The sequence below is a fragment of the Dromiciops gliroides genome, chromosome 3, assembly GCF_019393635.1.
Source record: "Dromiciops gliroides isolate mDroGli1 chromosome 3, mDroGli1.pri, whole genome shotgun sequence".
NCBI classification, from domain to species: domain Eukaryota; kingdom Metazoa; phylum Chordata; class Mammalia; order Microbiotheria; family Microbiotheriidae; genus Dromiciops; species Dromiciops gliroides.
Genome location: NC_057863.1, coordinates 664,748,258 through 664,772,322, shown reverse-complemented (window position 1 = coordinate 664,772,322; position 24,065 = coordinate 664,748,258). Strand labels below are relative to the sequence as shown.

Here is a 24,065-nt window from a genome sequence, read left to right as displayed (position 1 = left end):
ACAGCCACCACCACCACCCCCGGCTAGAGCTGCCAACCTTGCCACCTGCCTGCCAGCCTGCAGAAAGATCTGCCTACACCTTCGACATTGACTCTTTCTGTACCCTTCGAGGCCCAGGGCAGCTTCCAACATGGCCACCTCAGCCAGCTCTCTCTTGAACCAAAATATCAAGCCGATGTACCTGAACCATGTACATTTGGATTGATTGTACTGGTGAGGGACTGCTCTGTAGAACCCGCACCCTAGACAGTGAACCAAAGAGCATTGATGAACTACCTGAATGGGATTTTGATGGCTCCAGCACTTTTCGGTCTGAAGGCTCTAACAATGATATGGACCTTATTCCTGCTGCTCTGTTCTGAGTCCCCTTCAGAGGGGACCCCAACAGACTGCTTCTTTGTGAAGTTTTCACAAATAACTGCAAGCCTGCAGAGACGACCACTTTGAGGCATACCTTTAAAAGGATAATGGATATGGTGACCAACCGGAAACCCTGGTTTGGAATGGAGCAAGAGTATACTCTCATGGGAACAGATGGACGCCCTTTTGGTTGTCCTTCCAGTAGTTTCCTGGGCCCCAGGGTCCCTCTTACTGTGGCGTGGGAGCTGGTCACGCCTATGGAAGAGATAGAGCAGAAGCTCCTTACAGTACTTGCCTATCGACTGGAGTCAAAAGTGGGGGGACAGATGCTGACTTAATGCCTGCTCAGTGGGAGTTCCAGATAGGACCGTGTGAAGGGATAGAAATGGGGGATCACCTCTGCATTGTCGCTTCATCCTCCACCGAGTGTGTGAAGGTTCTGGAATGAGTGGGACGTTCGATCCCAAGCCAATCCCTGGAAAGTCGAATGGAACTGGCTGCCCTCCTGACTTCAGCAGCAAGGCCAGGCCAGAAGAGGATGGTCTAAAGGTTGTTGAAGAAGCCATCGAGAGACTAAGTAAGCAACACAAGTATCACATCCGAGCCTAAGACCCCAAAGGGGGTCGGGATGATGCCCATCGCCTGACAGGTTTATGAGGCATCCAATACCAACGAATTCTCTGCTAGAGTAGCCAACCATGGCACCAGCACCTGAATAACCAGGATGGTTGGGCAGGACAAGAAGGGCTGCTTTGAAGATCGCCACCCCTCTGCCCACTGTGACCCTTACTCAGTGACAGAGGCGCTTGTCCATACCTGTCTCCTCAATGAGACAGGAGAAGAATCTTTTCAGTATAAAACCTAAGTAGACTAGACCTACAGACACCTTCTGTATCCTCCACCCCATAACCCTTTTCTCATGCCCTCTCTCTTCCACCTCACCTCTCCCCTCCAAGCAAACAAACAAAGAATTCCCATTTGTCCTTTATTTTTCTGTGATAATAATAACATAGCTGTGGTATTCCTGGGGATTATATGTTGTCGCTGTATCCTGAGTCAAGAAACCAATTCACCATTTTGTTCATCATCATTATCCTCGTCCCTGAAATCCATGTGAGGCTTTGATTATTGGAACATACTCTTTCAGTCCTTGTGGGACTAGGAATCGATATTGTCCTGAGTCTGACCATGAGCAGGTGGTAGAGTGTCCTGGGAAAGGCTGGGAGAAGGACTTTGGCAAGGGCCCAGGTACGATTCTGCTGATTTAACTTCCCCAGGAGGACACGTGGAGTGGACACACCCCACCGAGCTTACTTTGAGCCTAACCCGGCACAGCTGCCGGTCTGCACCACCGTTGCCTGCAACTGTCATGAAGTTTGGCCATGACTTATCCTCCCTTACAGTGTAGAGAGTTACTTCCCTCTTCTTTGGTGGCAGCTTCCTGTAATCATCTCAGATGCCATAGGATGAACAGAGTATGGGATTTGGCCTCGATATCTCTTAGCAGCTAGCTGAGGCAGATGCTTCCATTTCTCCTAATGGCATGGGGGTGGACAATGAGGCAAACGATACAAAGAATGATGAAACTACGTTAGGAATCATTTTCTTAGACAATATCACAATGGTCTCAGTCCTGTCTTAAAGAAGGCCATATGGGCACAACCTCTTCACTCCTTTACCGATGCCTTAAAGGGACATCCACTTTTCTTAGCAGTTACGACAACAGAGGTCAATCAGGCAGCTTTGTTTTGAGTTCGTGATTGTGTTGCAGTTCAACCCATAACTAGGATTCTGAAATTTTGAAGTTGAATCTCCCCTGACAAGAGAGGGAATGAAATAATGTCCAGAAAAATAATAATCCTCATAAGAAGGAGAAGAAGAAGAAGAAGAAGAAGAAGAAGAAGAAGAAGAAGCAGTAGAAGAAAGAATTGAAAGAAGAAGAAGAGGAAGAAGAAGTAGAAGGAAGAAGAGCTTCTAATTTTCTGTTTTGCCTGTATCTGGGATTCTTATGTAAAAACTGGACAACCTCTAATTGTCAAATCTCTAAAAGATTCTGAATTTCATTAGATAGCTAATTTTTAAATTTGAATTTTAACTTTGGTGTAATAAACATTTTTATTGATAGTGTTGGGTTCTGTTTTCTCTCCTTCTTTCCCACCCTGTGCTCCCCCATCCGTGAGTCCACAAGCATGCAGATGTAGGTCCTCCCTCATTACAAGTGACTGAGAAGCACCACCACCTCCCTCATTAGTCCCTATCCCATGGGCATCATGTCATTGCTCTCTTTGTTCATGCCTAGTGCGCGTCCCCGTACACACAAGTTCTCCCCACTTCTCAGTTGCTTTGGGCCAAGCTGTCCCTTGTAGCAGCTGAAGGTCAAGGAAGACCCCTTCACACTTGAGTCTTTTCAGGACAGGCCTGGAGCAGAGGCCTGGAGGCTTCCCCAGCTCTTATCCTTGACTGTGTTGGTGTCAGAGCAGAAATTGTCCTCCTGCTTCTGAGCACTGACTCTACCTCAGCTCACACAAGTCTTTCCAGGGGTCTCTGAATCCCCCCAAACTGGGAGGGACACATTGAACCCCCATTTAGATTTTTAAACAACACATTGAAACACTAATAAACATTGTGAAACTCATCACATCAATTATATTGTGGGAGAGGGGTTTATAAAGTTTTTTGATATAGTATGTCTTTATACGGAAGCAATTCACAGATTCAAACATAATTTCACCTTTGACCAGTTCTCTGTAATACAAAGATGCACATGTATACGTGCATACATGCATATACACACACATATGTATATTCAAAAAATGACAGGGACTGGGATTTTGACACGTGAGAGGGGAGTAAACCGACTATTCTGTGGCATGATTTTTTATTACAGGCCATAAACTAAGGTGTAGCTGACGTGTGGAAACTAAGCAGAGGTAAAGTAAATAGTGCTAATTGGTAGAACTGGGACAAGGAATCAGACTTACTGGGGGACTGGATATCTTCCAGAACCCACCCTCAAAATTCACAGAACTTACCCAAGTCCATTATCTCATCGATAAAACTTAAAGGAGACAGTGAGAATTTAACAAGCAATTACCTTTTAGGCAAAGCTAGAGGCTAGTTATTCTGGGGGGTGGGGGGCTAGGTATCTTTCAGAATCCATCCTTAGAGTTTATTCTGCCTCAAATCCATAATTATTCCATACAATTCCCTCTTTTTCTTTTATGCTCAGAGAGCGTATTCTGGATTTGGGTCACTGTCGTTGAGCCCTTCAGCCATACAGGATTTCAGTCCGCCAGTCCAAGTACAACTCATCACCAGTCTCTCCTTTGTGAGGTTTCAGAATCAGGGTCTTTGCTCTTTTCTCAGTGAACTGCTAGGTCGCCGTCGGCTGCATCTGTTGAACTGCACGTTGTATCAAACCTATAAAGCAGGGGACTAAACAGGGACAAGTATAAGGGGAACTCCAAAAATTACAACTGAACACCTAATCCTGTCCCATAGGTATCTTTCAGGAGGTAAATTGGGGTCTAATTAATTATCCCAATACACCATATACTTGTCCAATTCTTGGGAAGACGTGTAAGCAGTTTTTGTCACAAATCCAATAGTGTCCTCTCAAGACTGGTTTTGTTCCTTGAAATATTCTATAACAATCAACACATATAACACAAAGAACTGTTATCAATAACTACCAATATTATAACAACAAACATGATTTAAAGTCTCTTTATAATTTCAGTGATGTGCTCCCAGTGTCCATTCACTTAGGAATTTTCATCTTTGACCTCAGGTGCCCCTATTTGAACCTTTTACAAAGCAAGTTTTAATAGCAGATACAACTGTTTCCCATCTTTATCCAAGGAAAGAGAAATCTCTAATTGACCCCTTCTAGGTCTGAGCATCCCCAACTAGACTCAGGCCCACCAGGCTACCACGACATTTCCCCACCCCTTCTTCCAATAGCTAAGGGAAAAGAGGGCAAAGATCTCTTCTTCTGTAACTGCTTCAGCTGAATGTGTGTGTAGAGCTTGCAATACAAGGAGCAGAAATCCTTGCAGACCTGGTCCAGATGGTGAAGAGGTATAGAGGCTGGAATTACTACCATAAAATCGAAAGCCTTGAACCTAGATAAAACAAACTCTCAAGAGCTCAGAGACAAAGACCAAAAGTTAAAAAGGACAATGATAGGGAAAAGGGGCAAACTAAAAGAGTGAATCCAGGAACCCCAGGATCCTGCATCAGGAGCGAAAAACCGTTCACAAATGTCCTTCATCCAGTGAGAGGTGTTACAAATGCCCCCTGCTGTTCGAAGCTTTACCTAGTTCTGTATCTGACAGACATTATTAACAACAGATGAAAGGGTTACCACTACCTTGCTACATGCAATCTAAATGTTTCAAAATACCACTGAAGGAAAAACCCTTAAATCTTTCCAAATTACATATATATCCATTTCACTTCATTTCTCCAAAAGTTTACACTCAATTGTTTAAGATCTAATCCTCACATAAAACTTAAGTTACAACATACCTTTGTTAGAAGATGACCACAAATTAACTCCCATAAGATTTACCAAGTGAACTTCAATTCTAATAAAAGACTTAGGATGACATTTAATGAATTAATTTCAAAACAGTGCATGTCAAATAAGTTGTCCATAATAAACCATATGTATATTACAGGACATACTTTACAGACAGATATTATTTCTACATTACACAATAAATTTATAGTTGACCTCTCCATAGCTATAACAAAACATTCTACAATTTACCCTTCTCTATTTTCTTGAAACAGACTTCATATGTTTCTGGTTCAGTTTTAACAGACAGATGACAAGAATAAATGCTTATACATTCTAGCTGTTTAGATTCTGAAAGGGACTAGAATTTCTCAGCCAAATAGCTTGAATCTTAATCCTGCATCTCACCCAGATGTCACAGTATCAATCTAGGGATGAAGAGACAATATTGTGTTCATGCCTATCAAGTGAAATGATGATAGGAACTTGCCATAAAAGAAAAAGAACAAAGCTCTGGGGAAAGGTACTTCCCAACTCCCAGTAGAAGTTTTGTAGACAGCCAATGCAATATGCCAGACTTAACATCAGCCAGGTGGGAAAGTTTACATTCCATAGGTAATATTTGGGGAAACCGAGTCAGGAGACACCTACCTCAGTCTTTGCCAAACACTCGGTCTCCCATCCTTTCCCAAGAGAACTCCACTTGCAGTGTACATGTGTAAAAACCCCTATAGGGTTGCTGGTATCATGGATCATATGGTTCACCATTCCTTGATAGTCATAACTGGAGTCAGACTCAGAGCAATAATGATTTATAGTCTTATAACTTCTTAAATAGCAAATCACAATAATCAGCACTGAAAGTGAATTCACTTCTCAAGGATGACATATCCTAGATAACGAGTATTAACAACACTTGTACTTAAATAGGTTTTTCTTTTCATCCATAGCTTAGCACTACACAAATCAATCTGCTCTGAGATGCTCAATAACAAGCAATGGTTGCAATGAGTATAAGCAATCCCAAATTGCATACTGGGAACAAACTAGAAAATGTCCCACACAATAGCACATAGTAAAGTGGGGTTAGAGGTTAAACATAAGATCCTGTCCTCAGAATTCCCTTAAGCAATGGGAACATCTTTAAAGTGACAACTAGTTTGCATGTGTTTCTACATAGGTTCTGATTCCAATTAAGTAACGACATGAGTAAAACTTCAGATTCCCCATTAAGGTGATATAAGATAGCTTATAAATTACTATTGTTCATTACCATGTCATACATGACAAGTTCAGGCACCAATTTCACTGTTGCTTAGCACCAAGAAATTCAGATCAAAACAGCAAGATCTTTCTCATAGCTTACTCGTTATTTAGATGTTCTAATATTAATTCAATAACCAGTTGATTCAATGTTGCAATAACAAGCTTCCACTTTGTCTATTTGTTTCCTGCGCACTAAGCAGGTCCCAAATGACTGTCAATCAAGAGTATACATCCCTTTGCACATCCAATTCCTTAATACCACATCACACGTACCCTGTACTTCCCAGTGACTCCTTTGGTATAACTGTTGAAAAATCTGTCTCATAATAGGAGCAGACAATACCACTCTCCCGTCTGACATCTCCCAGCCTTTGTCTTCCTTCCACACTGCCCCGATTTGTTTTGCCGAAGCTTGCTCCTCTTTTGTTCCTCTACTCAGGATTCCAACCAAGTCAAGGGGAAGTAGGGCTCTGCTATCAGCCATCACCCAGCCCTCTGACTCAGGATGGCCCACACCTGGTGTGTGTGGGGGGCACTAATGATTAACCCTCCCCCAAAAGTGAATTTCCTACTTTCTTCCACTAGAACTGCCGTGGCTGAGACTGCCTGCATGCATCTTGGCCATCCCTGGACTACTGGGTCCAGGGTTTTAGATAAAAAGACCACCGGCCTCTTTTGTCCTCCCCAAACCGGGGCCCAAACTCACAATACTATTCCTTTGTCAGTATCAACAAGGAGATGGAAGGCTTTCTGTACCACAGGGTGTGAGGGGAGTACAATCTTATTAATTTCCCTCAAACCTCGTACAAGCCTGGATGTTCTACCGGTTCACCTGACTGGAAGTATGGGTGTATTATAGGGAGAATGTGTGGGTTCCAAAAAGCTTTTTCTATTCATTAATAAAATTTCACAACTCACAGTAGATTTGGACATGATAGTTATCAATTTTAAATTGCCATTGCAACAAATTGGCTTACAAATAAGATAGAAAACATTCTAAATTACACATGTTACACATTATATTCTGGAAATATCTTCTTTTTCCCTCCTTAAGAAATAGCTTAAAATTATCCTTATGTGAGAAGGAATATTCCCCAACCCTTCATGACATAAAATACTTTCAAATGCTAAATATAGCTCTCTTATTCAATCCTCAACTTCAGAAAGAAACCTTTAAGATTGGAATTTCCCAGCATTGTATTGAGGAAAGTTTAACTTTATCTCTGCTCCCCTTCTCTCTCATCTAAAGTGTTTGCAGTGGGGAGGAATTTCAGCTTCTTCTAAACCAAAAAGGAAATACTCAATTAACTCATTCCAATTATAATCACAAATTATACTAGGCCCCTTCAAAAATTCTCTCATTATTGTTTTTGTTGTTGTTGTTGCTATTTCAAATTACAGTATCCCAGATCCCAATACAACTTAAAATAACCCAGAAGTTCTTTTTAGTCAGACCAAGTCTTTACCTCTGACTTTCTTTTCCTCCTGTCCTTCAAGATAAGAGACTGCGCTAAGGATTTCAAATCTCATCCCCCTCTAATACCAAATTATGTTTCACAAAGAGATCTGAATAAACTTCTAACTTTTAGGACAAAAAGCAAATTATTGTACTTTACTGAGGGTCTGTTAGATCTTAAAACCTTAGTATACAGCTGAGAATATTCTTACTATGCCCACTTCACAGAAAACCATGATCACATTCAAGTAAATTCATAACCCAAAGGAATTTAGAGAATCCAAATCTGACCATATCTCTAATACAATAAGCTATTAAACTGTTGGGCCCTTTTCCTTTACATGTTACAAATCAACTTGAGGTAGTTGGTTTAAAATTATACAAATAGAACAGTATATATTTCACTTAGAATTAAATCAGAATTAATTAAATTAAACTTGAATTTGTTTCCTGAATGTTATCATATAAAACCTCGTCGACAATTTCATTTTAGTAATAATGCATCCCATAACCACTTAATCTAAGCACTATTTTCCTGTTTTTTTTCCTTAAATTGTTCCACTACAAAAGAATTTCTTAAATGGCAGAACATAGTTTTTATGATCCCTAAAGTTTCTTCAGTAGACAGCCCAATGAAATTCAATTACCCTTCTTGATTCCCTAATAACACAAACTTTTCTTTTGCTGGTTTAAAGGAATATTTTAAAGACACATTCAACCCTGCAAGCAGTCTGAAAGAAAATGCCAGAGCAGCAATATTCCCCCTGCTCTTCTGCCTCTTCCTTAACCTAGCCAGTTTTTAGGGTAGTTTTAGCAAATAATCAAACAAAACTTTTTCTTTCTAGATTCCAAACAGAAATTTAGACATATATAATTTTCTTTTTTTTTTTTTAAGATTTCCTTTTTTAATCCTGATTTAGACTGGTTCAAGAAGTTCCAATAGGCTAATTTACCTTGTTATTACCTGTCAATTCTTTTTTTTTTTAATATTTTATTTTTTTCCCCATTACATGGGAAGATAGTTCTCCACTTTTATTTATACAAGTCTTCCATTTTCAGAATTTTCTCCCTCCCTTCCCCCTCCCCTAGACAGCATGTAATCTGATATAGGTTTTATATATATATATATATATATATATATATATATAAATAACATTAAACATATTTCTGCATTAGTCATGTTATAAGAGAAAAATCAGAGCAACGACAAAAACCTCAAAACAGAAAAACAATAGCACCCAAGACAAAAGAAATAGTATGGTTCATTCAGCATATATACTCCACAGTTCTTTTTTTTTTTTTTTCTGGATTTGGAGATCCTCTTTTATCATGAGTTCCTGGAAGCCTTCTGTACCATTGCATTGGTGAGAAGAATATAGTCCATCACAGTAGATCAACACACAATGTTGATGATAATGTGTACAGTTTTCTTCTGGTTCTGCTCATCTCACTCATCATCAGCCCACGCAAGACCCTCCAGGTTTCTCTGAACTCCTCCTTCTCATCGTTTCTTACAGCACAATAGTATTCCATTGCATTCATATACCACAACTTGAAGTTCCAATAGGTCAATTTACTTTATTATTTCTAGTCAATTCTAATCATTTTTAAACAACCTTTGTGCACATCAAAAGCATATTTCTTAACCACTTGCGAAGCAACAAATCTCAAAGAGGGTTTCCTAAATTAGATATGCCTCCACCTTTTACTCTGAGATATTCTTAGCCCCTAGAAATAGTTTGATGGCTATCCTATATTCCAAGCCAAAAACTGAACTTAGGCAGTGTGGTTCAATGATTAGAGACCGCACACACAAAAAAAGTATTTTTCCTTGAAACTTTTACACACTATAAATAACTCCTGATTTTAAGCTACTCCATTACAAGTAGATCTCAAGACAGATATACACTAGGCGTTTGCTCTCTCCTCCCCCACAGCAGAAAAAGGGGAAAGCCGAGGGGGGGCGGGGGGGGGGGGCTTTCTTTTCTTTCTTCTTTCTTTCCCTCTCTTCTCTTTCCTTCTTTCCTTCTCAAAAATCCCAACTATTCACTCTCATACCCCTGGTCACAGTCAATGCAGACAGGGCAGACCATGTAGGCCAGCAAACAGCTTCCTAACCATTCATTCCTCCTTCTCACTTAATCAAACTTCACTGTGCCTTCTCAGCATACTTAAACCATCTGAAACTAGCAAACTGGCAGCTTAGCCAATACTTCACTAAAGGACCCCATTTGTACATTTTAAGGGTAGACCCAGGGGGTTTTGTTCTTTAATCTACCTATCACAAACTTCAGGTATTCTGTAAGAGCAAATTTGTCACATTCACTTTTTCCTTTGTTTACCTGAAGCTACAGCGAATCCACATTCCAATGGCCTAATTCAAATTCTGAGTAATTTACAATTCTACAACCTCTCCTGCCACAATCTCTCAGTCCTGTCTCTTACTCAAACTAGGAAATGAATTTCCCTTTCTTCTTCTTTTGTCAAGACAGTTTGGGTATTTCTGTTATGGGGTATCGGGAAGCCCTGGTGTCTATTAAACCTGCTGTTTCTCAGGACACTCCCTCTACAAATGTCGAGGTCGCCCACATCTGAAACATGTAATCAGGGCTCTGACTCTCTGCTCTGGGCCATTTTTCTGCTGATCTGCTCCTGACAGAATTCTTATTGCTCATAATACGTAATTCTTCCCCTGCCTTATAGATAGTATAAATGGTAAAGTCTGTCTACATGTATACACACACACACACACACACACACACACACACACACCCCATATATATATATATATAAAATCTCTTCTGGAGGTAGTTAATCTTTGCAATAAATTATTACTACTGTGTTTGCACATTATCTTTCTCAGTGACATTTCCAGGAGAGGATCCTCTCTAGAACATTTATCCTGATGAAAATTGTGATTTCATCCCAAGAGAATGCTTAAGAAGTTTCATTTGTATATTCAATATACAAGTTGAAAATAACTCTTTCCATTTTCTTTCCAATGAGATCTGGAAGTCGCTGAGAATGGTAGTTGCTGTCCTGGCTACAACCACAGCCACCTCCAGCACCCTCAGCTAGAGCTGCCAACCTTCCCACCTGCCTGCCAGCCTACAGAAAGATCTGCCCACACCTTCGACTTTGACTCTTTCTGTACCCTTCGAGGCCTAGGACAGCTTCCAACATGGCCACCTCAGCCAGCTCTCTCTTGAACCAAAATATCAAGCCGATGTACCTGAACCATGTACATTTGGATTGATTGTACTGGCGAGGGACTGCTCTGTAGAACTCACACCCTAGACAGTGAACCAAAGAGCATTGATGAACTACCTGAATGGGATTTTAATGGCTCCAGCACTTTTCAGTCTGAAGGCAACTACAAGCCTGCAGAGATGACCACTTTGAGGCATACCTTTAAAAGGATAATGGATATGGTTACCAACCAGAAACCCTTGTTTGGAATGGAGCAAGTGTACACTCTCCTGGGAACAGATGGACGCCCTTTTGGTTGTCCTTCCAGTGGTTTCCTGGGCCCCAGGGTCCCTCTTACTGTGGAGTGGGAGCTGATCATGCCTACGGAAGAGATAGAGCAGAAGCCCCTTACAGTACTTGCCTATTGGCTGGAGTCAAAAGTGACTTAATGCCCGCTCAGTGGGAGTTCCAGATAGGACTGTGTGAAGGGATAGAAATGGGGAATCACCTCTGGATTGTCACTTCATCCTCCACCGAGTGTGTGAAGGTTCTGGAATGAGTGGGACGTTCGATCCCAAGCCAATCCCTGGAAAGTCGAATGGAACTGGCTGCCCTCCTGACTTCAGCAGCAAGGCAAGGCCAGAAGAGGATGGTCTAAAGTTTATTGAAGAAGCCATCTAGAGACAAAGTAAGCAACACAAGTATCACATCCGAGCCTAAGACCCCAAAGGGGGTCAGGATGATGCCCATCCCCTGACAGGTTTCCATGAGCCATCCAACACCAAGGAGTTCTCTGCTGGCATAGCCAACCATGGCACCAGCATCTGAATGAGCAGGATGGTTGGGCAGGACAAGAAGGGCTACTTTGAAGATTCCTGCCCCTCTGCCCACTGTGACCCTTACTCAGTGACAGAGGCCCTTATCCATACCTGTCTCCTCAATGAGACAGAACAATCCTTTCAGTATAAAAACTAAGTGGACAAGACCTATGGATACCTTCTGTATTCCACACCCCATAACCCTTTACTCATGCCCTCTTCTACCTCACCTCTCCCCTCCAAGCAAACAAACGAAGAATTCCCATTTGTCCTTTATTTTTCTGTGATAATAATGACATAGCTGTGGTATTCTTGGGGATTGTGTGTTGTCGCTGTATCCTGAGTCAAGAAACCAATTCACCATTTTGGTCATCATCATTATCCTCGTCCCTGAAATCCATGTGAGGCTTTGATTATTGGAACATACTCTTTCTGTCCTTGTGGGACCAGGAATCGATATCTTCCTGAGTCTGACCATGAGCAGGCGGTAGAGTGTCCTGGGAAAGACTGGGAGAAGGACTTTGGCAAGGGCCCAGGTACTACTGTGCTGATTTAACTTCCCCGGGAGGACACATGGAGTGGACACACCCCACCAAGCTTACTTTGAGCCTAACCCGGCACACCTGCCGGTCTGCACCACCGTTGCCTGCAACTGTCATGAAGTTTGGCCATGACTTATCCTCCCTTACCATATAGAGAGTTTCTTCCCTTTTCTTTGGTGGCAGCTTCCTGTAATCATCTCAGATGCCATAGGATGAACAGAGTATGGGATTTGGCCTCGATATCTCTTAGCAGCTAGCTGAGGCAGATGCTTCCATTTCTCCTAATGGCATGGGGGCGGGGGAGATAATGAGGTAAATAATACAAAGATTTATGAAACTAGGTTAGGAATCGTTTTCTTAGACAATATCACAATGGTATCAGTCCTGTCTTAAGGAAGGCCATATGGGCATAACCTCTGTACTCCTTCACCAATGCCTTAAAGTGTCATTCACTTTTCTTAGCAGTTATGACAACGGAGGTTAATCGGACAGCTTTGCTTTGCGTTTGTGTTTGTGTTGCAGTTCAATGCATAACTAGGACTCTGAAATTCTGATGTGGAATCTCCCCTGACAAGAGAGGGAATGAAATAATGTCCAGAAAAATAATAATAGTCATAAGGAGAAAAGAAGAAGAAGAAGAAGAAGAAGAAGAAGAAGAAGAAGCAGCAGTAGTAGAAGAAAGAATTGGAAGAAGAAGGAGAACAAGTAGAAGGAAGAGCTTCTAATTTTCTGTTTTGACTGTATTTGAGATTCATATGTAAAAACTGGACAACATATGATTGTCAGATCTCTAAAAGATTCTGAATTTCATTAGATAGCTAATTTTTAAAAAATTAATAAAGCATTTTATTTTTTTCCATTACATATAAAGATAGTTCTCAACTTTTGTTTATACAAACTTTCCAATTTCAGATTTTTCTCCCTCCCTCCCCTCCCTCCCCCCTCCCCTAGACAGCAGGTAATCTGATATAGGTTATATATATATACACACATAATAACATTAAACATATTTCTTCATTAGTCATGTTATAAGAGAAAAATCAGAGCTATGAAAAAAGCTCAAAGTAGAAAAACATCAGCACCAAAACCAAAAGAAATAATATGGTTCATTCAGCATCTACTCCACAGTTTTTTGTTGTTTTTTTTTCCCCTGGATTTGGAGATCCTCTTCTATCATGAGTTCCCTGGAGCTCTTCTGTACCATTGCATTGGTGAGAAGAATATAGTCCTTCACAGTAGATCAACACTCAATGTTGATGATACTGTGTACAATGTTCTTCTGGTTCTGCTCATCTCACTCATCATCAGCCCACGCAAGACCTTCCAGCTTTCTCTGAACTCCTCCTAGATAGCTAATTTTTATGCTTGAATTTTATCTTTGGTGTAATAAACATTTTTATTGATAGTGTTGGGTTCTGTTTTCTCTCCTTCTTTCCCACCCTGTGCTCCCCCATCCGTGAGTCCACAAGCATGCAGATGTAGGTCCTCCCTCATTACAAGTGACTGAGAAGCACCACCAGCTCCTTCATTAGTCCCTATCCCATGGGCATCATGTCTTTGCTCTCTTTGTTCATGCCTAGTGCACGTCCCCGTACACACAAGTTCTCCCCACTTCTCAGTTGCTTTGGGCCAAGCTGTCCCTTGTAGCAGCTGAAGGTCAAGGAAGACCCCTTCACACTTGAGTCTTTTCAGGACAGGCCTGGAGCAGAGGCCTGGAGGCTTCCCCAGCTCTTATCCTTGACTGTGTTGGTGTCAGAGCAGAAATTGTCCTCCTGCTTCTGAGCACTGACTCTACCTCAGCTCACACAAGTCTTTCCAGGGGTCTCTGAATCCCCCAAAACTGGGAGGGACACATTGAACCCCCATTTAGATTTTTAAACAACACATTGAAACACTAATAAACATTGTGAAACTCATCACATCAATTATATTGTGGGAGGGGGTTTATAAAGTTTTTTGATATAGTATGTCTTTATATGGCAGCAATTCACAGATTCAAACATAATTTCACCTTTGACCAGTTCTCTCTAATACAAAGATGCACATGTATGCACACATGTATACATGCATACACATGCATACATGTATATTAAAAAAAATGAACAAACTGTTCAGTAAAGCCTGCAAACATAACTGCATACTACAGAATGTACAGTCTATGGGATAATTATGGATTTGGGTCAGATTCAACTCTGAGGATGGAGTATGAAAGATACCTAGCCCTCCCAGCTAGTCTCTCCCTTTGCCTTAAAGTTATTTGCTTGTTAAATTCTCACTGTCTCCTTTAAGTTTTATTGTTGAGATAATGGACTTGGGTCAGTTCTGTAAACTTTGGGGATGGGGTCTGGAACATATCCAGTCCCCCAGTAAGTTTTATTCCTTGTCACAGTTCCACCAATTAGCACTATTTACTTTACTTTTCCTTAGTTCCCACAAGTCAGCCACACCTTAGTTTATGGCCTGTAATAAAAATCATGCCTCCGAATAGTTGGCTTACTCCCCTCTCACATGTCAAAACCCCAGTCCCTGTCATGCATTGATTGCAGTCTGATAAGGGAGTGATTTCTGCCTCCCTCTTTCTTTGACATTCCTCAGACTTGTACCCCTTCCCCTTCTCCCCTTTGTTCTTGGACATGTCTCCATACATGGATCACGAGCTGGGCACGCACCTTGGGTGAGACAGGACTGAATGTTAGATTGTGAGCTCACCCACCCTAGGTATATGTGGGGACGTTCCTTTTCAAGATTATTATAAAAACCTAGAGGATTGGGCCTATCTTTGCAAGACTTCAATGTGTAATTGGGTTTTGCCCGTCCTCATGAGGATGCAGTAAACCTGTCTCTGCTTGACTTGGTGGTCTCCTCGAGTTATTTGGGTAAACTGAGGCAGTTTGTCCCAAACATACAACAATTTGCATCTGTAGCCAACAGCCTCTCTGCCAAGGGGAGAGAGCCGCACTTGATTTTCTGTTTTCGAGGTTAAAGCTAGGATTTTCCCAACAAAAAGAGAATGGCAAACTTTCAGTATTGTTTTCATTTAAATTCATTTTGATTATACCCAATATTCTCCTTCCCTCATTCTGCATCAGTTCATAAATGTTTACCTATACTGCTCTGCATTCTTCGAATCTGTCAGTTCCTACTGCACTAAATTAACCCCTCCATGTTGGCGATGACATCTGCTCCAAATCTAAAGACTTGTTCTCAGGTCTTCTCTTTCTTGACCTCTCCACAAAATTTGACATTGATGATTCTCCTATTCTCTTGGATAGGCTTTCCTCTCTAAGATTTTGTGACACTGCTTCCACATGGAACTCCTATTTGTTTTATTAGTCCATCTGACTTTCCTTTTGTAGGCTACATACATTCAGGCAATGCCACCGAATGTGGATTTGTCCCACTCCGAAAACATTTTTCTGTTCCCTCTTCTCCCTCCATAGTATTTTCCTTGGTCATCATGTCAGCTCCCATGCCTTCTGTGAATGCTCACTCCATGTATACAATGTCTTGTCAAGCCTGGTCATTTCCACCCATACAACATTGCTCTTATATATGCCCTTTCTTCTACCCAGTCAGTTATCAATTGATGCAGGCCTTCTTCACCTCATCCTCAGGTAATTGCAAGAGCCTCTCCCTTCCTCAACTGGAAGAACCCTAACAAAACAAGGATTGTGAAGAGGGCAATGACACCATTTAACAAACAGAATTTTCTGTATCTGAAAGGACCTTTCACTGGAGGGGTAAGGAGGGGTTGTGTTTGGTGAAGAGGACAGGGAAAAAAGAATTTCCCGTGTTTTGAATCAACTAGTTAAATAAGTACAAGCCCAGGGCATATTGCCCAGTGGCTTTCCTTTGTTTTCTTGTCTGTCTTAAGAGTTCTAATCTTGATTTACTTCAGCAGAGATGACAGCAATAGCGAAGAGTGTGGCATTAAAAATGCTTCTGTAGACTTCTGGGGTCCAGTGGCCTCTCTTCTGGGGAGCTTCAGTTCTTGAGATTTCAGTGTAATTTTCAACTCAGACTTTTGGAGTGGTCAATAGAAAAATGACTGAGAATGTCCTTCTAAAGATAGAATTGAGGGACCACTTGTGGTTTAGTTTGGGTGGCAGATCAATCCCAATTGAGATATAGCCATCAAGAATTAAAAGTACACATATAACCCCTTGAGGAGGATCAGAGGTGTCCCTTGTCTTCTACAAATGAGTGCAAAGAGCCCTTTTCACTAAATCAGACGTGTGGCTATCAATGAGTTCTGTCCTCTGTTCAGAAAACAAAACAAAACACAAAACCTGTGAAGCAAAGGAAAAAAAAAAAGGAACCCAAAAGTCACCTTTTCCCTCAAAGTCCAGAAAACATTTGAGTTGCTGTTTTCACTTTAGTCACTGGATGTCTCTGGAGACCATGCTATAACAAGTTGACTAAGCCTTCATTATGCATGCATACATACAAAGAAACATGTCTATATATATCAAGAACAGTGAATGACTTAGCAATTCTCACTATTTACCATTCAACAAGCTTTGGTGTCCTCTAGCATTCTGCCTTATGTCATCTCTTTCTAATCCCTTTTTCTTCCACATTTCATGAGCTCTCTGTGGCTGAATGATTATTTCTCTACAGAAGACTCCCAGATCTGTAGATCCCAGAACATTTCTCTTGACTTCCCGACACAACCAATGAATGAGTCAGGCAATCAATGTGCATCTCCTGCTCAACATCTCCAAATTCTCTTTTCCCAAAACCTGTCAGTCTCCAAAACTTTGCTGCTTCTGTTATGGACACTGTCTTCTATCCAGTCACCCGACTGTTTGCACTTAGAGTCATCTCTGTCTCTTAATTCTGCCTCACTTTTAGCAAGATGTCAACCTATCAGTTATCCAATCTTGTCACTTCTACCTCTATTTCCTTTACTCCTTTCTCTCAAATCACAGGAAGACTACTTTTTTTGGTTTAGGGTCCTGACCGTTACCTCTTGCCTGGAGTGTTGAAATAGCATTGTTTTAAAAGAGATTTTAAAAGCTTTAAAAAAATCACAAAAATTTCTGGTGATGTCTCACCTCCCTCTCAGAGATCCCCACTTTATTCTTTGTTTTGTTTTTTTGTTTGATTGATTGATTTTTATTTGGTGAGGCAATTGGGGTTAAGTGACTTGCCCAGGGTCACACCACTAGTAACTGTTAGAGTCCAGATTTGAACTCAGGTACTCCTGGGTCCAGGGCTGGTTCTCTATTGGGGCACCTCGCTGCCCCGAAAAACATTGTTTTAAAAGAGATTTTGATAGCTTTAAAAAATCACAAAAATTTCTGCTGATGTCTCACCTCCCTCTCAGAGATCCCCACAGATTTTATTCTAAAACAATAGGGGAGAAGAAAGAGAAAAGGAAAACAATTAGCCACATCAATCAGTACATTGAATCGTTTTAAAATAAGAGCAAGATTAAACCTCCTTGTACCTCTCACTGCTGCAAAGGCACGAGGACTGGGAGTCTCATCTCACATTTCTTCTTTTGGTCGTATTTGTTCTTTAAAGTTTGCACAGTCATCCTCATTGAGCTGCAGAGGTTAAAGAAAAACTCTTGCAGATGTCTCAGTAGATTTTCCTTTCTGTGCCAGTCAGTTTGACCTGTTGTTCGCTGGCCTCTCGTGTGTCTCTTAGGAAGTTATCCTGACTGCTTTGGAACTGATGACTCTTTCTTGATAGTAGTGCATTCTTTCTGAGTTGGTTCCCAGTCAGTGTAACACGTTCACAGGTCTGCCTTGCAAAGGGGGCTGACAAAAGAAGGGTTATTTCCTTTAGAAATCTTTCTTGCTTGGAAAAAGTACTACTGAAGCATAAATTAGAGTAGTCTCAACTCAAATCATTGGATTTGAATTCCTTTAGACGTAAATTTTCTCTCTCAAAATGCTTATTTTATAAAGGAAAACATCAACGAGAAGGGAAAGATCACAATGGAGGAATATATAATTATTTGGGACAAACTGCCTCAGTTTACCAAAATAACTCGAGGAGACCAGCAAGTCAAGCAAAGGCAGGTTTATTACATCCTTGCAAGGATGGGCAAATTCAGTCCTGAGATTAAGCCGCAATAATTAATACATGCCTTGAGTTTTTATAGTTAATTTGAGGGGAGGGGGAAACTTTCCTATGCACATCGTGAGATCACAATCTAACATCCAATCCTGTCCTACCAAAGGTACATGCCCAGCTCGTGATCCATGTATGGAGACATGTCCAAGAACAGAGGGGAGAAGGGGAGGGGGTAATAGGTCTGAGGAATGTCTAAGAAAGAGGGAGGCAGAAATCATTCCCTTTTCTGACTGCAATTAATCCATGACAGGGACTGGGATTTGGACAGGTGAGAGAGGAGTAAGCCGACTATTCTGCGGCATGATTTTTATCACAGGCCATAAACTAAGGTGTAGCTGACATGTGGGAACTAAGCAGAGGTAAAGTAAATAGTGCTAATTGATAGAACTGTGACAAGGAATAAAACTTACTGGGGGACTGGATATCTTGCAGAACCCATCCCCAAAGTTTACAGAACTGACCCAAGTCCATTATCTCATCAATAAAATGTAAAGGAGACAGTGACAATTTAACAAGCAATTAACTTTTAGCGAATCGAGAGGCTAGTTACTCTGGGGGGAGGGGCTAGGTATCTTTCATACTCCATCCTTAGAGTTTATTCTGACTGAAATCCATAATTATCCCATACAATTCCCCCTTTGTCTTTTATGCTCAGAAAGCATAGTCTGGATGTGAGTCACTGTCCTTGAGCCCTTCAGCCATACAGGATTTCAGCCCGCCAGTCCAAGTACAATTCACCACCAGTCTCTCCTTTGGGAAGTTTCAGAATCAGGTCTTTGCTCTTTTCTCAGTGAACTGCTAGGTCGCCGTTGGCTGCATCTGTTGAACTGCACGTTGTATCAAACCTATAAAGCAAGGGACTAAACAGGGACAAGTATAAGGGAAACTCCAAAAATTACAACTGAACACATAATCCTGTACCATAGGTATCTTTCAAGAGGTAAATTGGGGTCTAATTAATTATCCCAATATAGCATATTCTTGGCCAATTCTTGGGAAGACATGTAAGCAGTTTTTGTCACAAATCCAATAGTATTCTCTCAAGACTGGTTTTGTTCCTTGAAATATTCTATAACAATCACCACATATAACACAAAGAACTGGTATCAATAACTACCAATATTATAACAACAAAGTCTCTTTGTAATTTCAGTGATGTGCTCCCAGTGTCTATTCACTTAGGAATTTTCATCTTTGACCTCAGGTGCCCCTATTTGAACCTTTTACAAAGCAAATTTTAATAGCAAATACAACTGTTTCCCATCTTTATCCAGGGAAAGAGTAATCTCTAATTGACCCCTTCTAGGTCTGAGCATCCCCAACTAGACTCAGGCCCAGCAGGCTACCACGACATTTCCCCACCCCTTCTTCCAATAGCTAAGGGAAAAGAGGGCAAAGATCTCTTCTTCTGTAACTGCTTCAACTGAATGTGTTCATAGAGATGGAAGTAGAAGGAGCAGAAGTGCTTGCAGGCCTGGTCCATATGTTGAAGAGGTACATAGGCTGGAATTGCTACCATAAAATTGAAAGCCTTGAGCCTAGATAGAACAAACTCTCAAGAGTCCAAAGAGACAAAGGCCAAAAATAAAAAGGACAATGATAGTAAAAGGGTCAAACTAAAGGAGTGAATCCAGGAACCCCAGGATCCTGCAACAGGAGTGAAAAACTGTTCACAAATGTCCTTCATCCAGTGAGAGGTGTCACAAATGGCCCCTGCTGTTCGAAGCTTTACCTAGTTCTGTATCTGACAGACATTATTAACAGATCAAAGGGTTACCACTACCATGCTACATGCAATCTAAATGTTTCAAAATACCACTGAAGGAAGAACCCTTAAATCTTTCCAAATTACAAATATATCCATTTCACTTTATTTCTCCAAAAGTTTTCACTTAATTAAGATCTAATCCTCACATAAAACTTAGGTTACAACATACCTTTGCAAGAAGATGACCACAAACGAACTCCCATAAGAGTTACCAAGTTAACTCCAATTCTACTAAAAGACTTAGGACGACATTTAACAAGTTAATTTCAAAACAGTGCATGTCAAATAAGTTGTCCATAATAAACCATGTTTGTATTACAGGACATGCTCTACAGACAGATATTATTTCTACATTACACAATAAACTTATAGTTGACCTCTCCATAGCTATAACAAAACATTCTATAATTTACCCTCCTCTATTTTCTTGAAACAGACTTCAGATGTTTCCGGTTCAGTTTTAACATAGAGATGACAAGAATAAATGCTTATACATTCTAGCTGTTTAGATTCTGAAAGGGACTAGAATTTCTCAGCCAAATAGCTTGAATCTTAAACCTGCATCTCACCCAGATGTCACAGTATCAATCTAGGGATGAAGAGACAATATTGTGTTCATGCCTATCAAGTGATATGATTATAGGAACTTGCCATAAAAGAAAAAAAAAACCAAATCTCTGGGGAAAGGTACTTCCCAACTCCCAGTAGAAGTTTTGTAGACAGCCAATGCAATATGCCACATTTAACATCAGCCAGGTGGGAAAGTTTACATTCTATATGTAATATTTGGTGAAACTGAGTCAGGAGACCCCTACTTCAGCCTTTGCCAAACAGTTGGTCTCCCATCCTTTCCCAAGAGAACTCCACCTGCAGTGTACACATGTAAAAACCCCTATAGGGTTGCTGATATTATGGATCATATGGTTCACCATTCCTTGATAGTCAAAACTGGAGTCAGACTCAGAGCAATAACGATTAATAGCCTTATTTTTTTTTTGCAGGGTATCAGGGGTTAAGTGACCTGCCCAGAGTCACACAGCTAGTAAGTGTCAAGTGTCTGAGGTCGAATTTGAACTCAGGTCGTCCTGACTCCAGGGCCAGTGCTTTATCCACTTCGCCAACTAGCTGCCACACAATTAATATTCTTATAACTTCTTAAATAGCAAGTCACAATAATCAGCACTGAAAGTGAATTCACTTCTCAAGGATCACATGTCCTAGATAACGAGTATGAACTATACTTGTACTTAAATAGTTTTTTCTTTTCATCCATAGGTTAGCACTACACAAATGAATCTGCTCTGAGATGCTCAATAACAAGCAATGGTTGCAATGAGTATAAGCAATCCCAAATTTCATACTGGGAACAAACTAGAAAATGTCCCACATAATAGCACATAGTAAAGTGGGTTTAGATGTTAAACATAAGATGCTGTCCTCAGAATTCCCCTAAGCAATGGGAACATCTTTAAAGTAACAACTAGTTTGCATGTGTTTCTACATAGGTTATGATTCCAATTAATTAACAACATGAGTAAAACTTCAGATTCCCCATTAAGGTGATATAAGATAGCTCATAAATTACTATTGTTCATTACCATGTCATACATGACAAGTTCAGGCACCAATTTCACTGTTGCTTAGCACCAAGAAATTCAGATCAAAACAGCAAGATCTTTCTCATAGCTTACTCGTTATTTAGATGTTCTAACATTAATTCAATAACCAGTTGAATCAATGTTGCAATAACAAACTTTCACTTTGTCTATTTGTTTCCTGCGCACTAAGCAGGCCCCAACTGCCTGTCGAGCAAGGGTATACATCCCTTTGCAATCCAATTTCTTAATACCACATCACACATTCCCTATACTTCCCAGTGACTCCCTTGGTGTAACTGTTGAAAAACCTGTCTCATAATAGGGGCAGACAATACTACTCTCCCATCTGGCATCTCCCAGCCTTTGCCTTCCTTCCACACTGCCCAGATTTGTTTTGCCAAAGCTTGCTCCTCTTTTGTTCCTCTATTCTGGATTCCAATCAAGTCAAGGGGAAGTAGGGCTCTGCTATCAGCCAGCACCCAGCCCTCTGACTCAGGATGGCCCACACCTGGTGGGGGGGGCACTAATGATTAACCCTCCCCCAAAAGTGAATTTCCTACTTTCTTCCACTAGAACTGCCGTGGCTGAGACTGCCTGAATGCATCTTGGCCATCCCTGGGCTACTGGGTCCAGGGTTTTAGATAAAAAGACCACCGGCCTCTTTTGTCCTCCCCAAACCTGGGCCAAAACTCACAGTGCTATTCCTTTGTCAGTATTAACAAGGAGATGGACCGCTTTCTGTACCACAGGGTGTGAGGGGAGTACAATCTTATTAATTTCTCTCCAATCTTGTACCAGCCTGTATGTTCCATCTGATGTCCTGACTGGAAGTATGAGCGTATTATAGGGAGAATGTGTGGGTTCCAAAAAGATTTTTCTATTAATAAAATTTCACAAATCACAGTAGGTTTGGACATGATAGTTTTCAATTTCAAATTGTCATTGCAACAAATTGGCTTCCAAATCAGATAGAAAACCTTCGAAATTACACGTTACACATTTTATCCTGGAAATATTTTCTTTTTCCCTTCTTAAGAAACAGCTTAAAATTATCCTTGTGTGAGAAGGAATATTCAACAACCCTTCATGACATAAAATACTTTCAAATGATAAATATATCTCCCTTGTTCAACCCTCAACTTCAAAAAGAAACCTTTAAGATTGGAATTTCCCAGGATTGAATTGAGGAAAGTTTAACTCTATCTCTACTCCCCTTCTCTCTCATCTAAAGTGTTTGCAGTGAGGAGGAATTTCAGCTGCTTCTAAGCCAAAAAAGAAATATTCAGTTAACTCTTTCCAATTATATTCACAAATTATACTAGGCCCCTTTTAAAATTCTCTCATTATGGTTTTTGTTGTAGTTGTTGCTATTTCAAATTACAGTATCCCAGATCCCAATACAACTTAAAATAATCCAGAATTTCTTTTTAGCTAGACCGAGTCTTTACCTCTGACTTTCTTTTCCTCCTGTCCTTCACTGCGGATTTCAAATCTAATACCAAATTATGTTTCACAAAGAGATCCTATTAAACTTCTAACTTTTAGGACAAAAAGCAAATTACTGTACTTTACTGAGGGTCTGTTAGATCTTAAAACCTTAGTATACAGCTGAGAATATCCGTCCTATGCCCACTTCACAGAAAACCATGATCACATTCAATTAAATTCATAACCCAAAGGAATTTAGAGAATCCAAATCTGACCATATCTCTAATACAATAAACTATTAAACTGTTGGGCACTTTTCCTTTCCATGTTACAAATCAATCACCTTGAGGTAGTCGGTTTAAAATTATACAAATAGAACAGTATATATTTCACTTAGAATTAAATCAGAATTAATTCAATTAAACCTGAATTTGTTTCCTGAATGTTATCCTATAGAACCTCATTGATAATTTCTCTTTAGTATTAATTCATCCCATAAACACTTAATCTAAGCACTATTTTCCTGGTTTTTTCCTTAAATTGTTCCACTACAAAAGAATTTTTTTTTCTTTAACGTGTGCACTTTTATTTGAACTGGTGTTAAGTCAGTGTACAGGTAAAGTTCTCCTCCCCTCCCCCCAAGTACTGGCACCAATCTCAAAACTTGCGGGGAGACTGTGAAGTCTTCATTCACATCTATGTTGGGGGCAGGGAGGGAATTTAGGGGGCCACTCATTATGGCTGACAAAAAAAAAGGAACAAGTATTAAGGCGGAAGATACAAAAAGTTTTTTTTTTTTAAGGATTACATAATTTACACATAAAGCAGTACTGTGTACCTCCCCCCCCCCCTCTGGATTTTTAAGTAGCTCCTTTGCTCTAATTTGAGCAGGACAGCTTTCATAGAGACAAGTAACTCACTAACATGTAATAATTATTTGGAATGACTATTAAAAAAAAACAACAATGTACAATCAGAGTCCTGAAGACGCACTGTAGAACTTTGGGGATGTTTTGCCTCCAACATCATCA

At 40.5% G+C, this 24,065-nt stretch overlaps 2 pseudogenes; both read left to right on the top strand.

The window, feature by feature from the left end:
- The first annotated feature begins 130 nt into the window (after window positions 1–130).
- Window positions 131–969, top strand: LOC122751870 (annotated as a pseudogene).
- A 9,810-nt stretch (window positions 970–10,779) lies between these two features.
- On the top strand, window positions 10,780–11,768 carry LOC122751881 (annotated as a pseudogene).
- The last annotated feature ends 12,297 nt before the right edge of the window (window positions 11,769–24,065 follow it).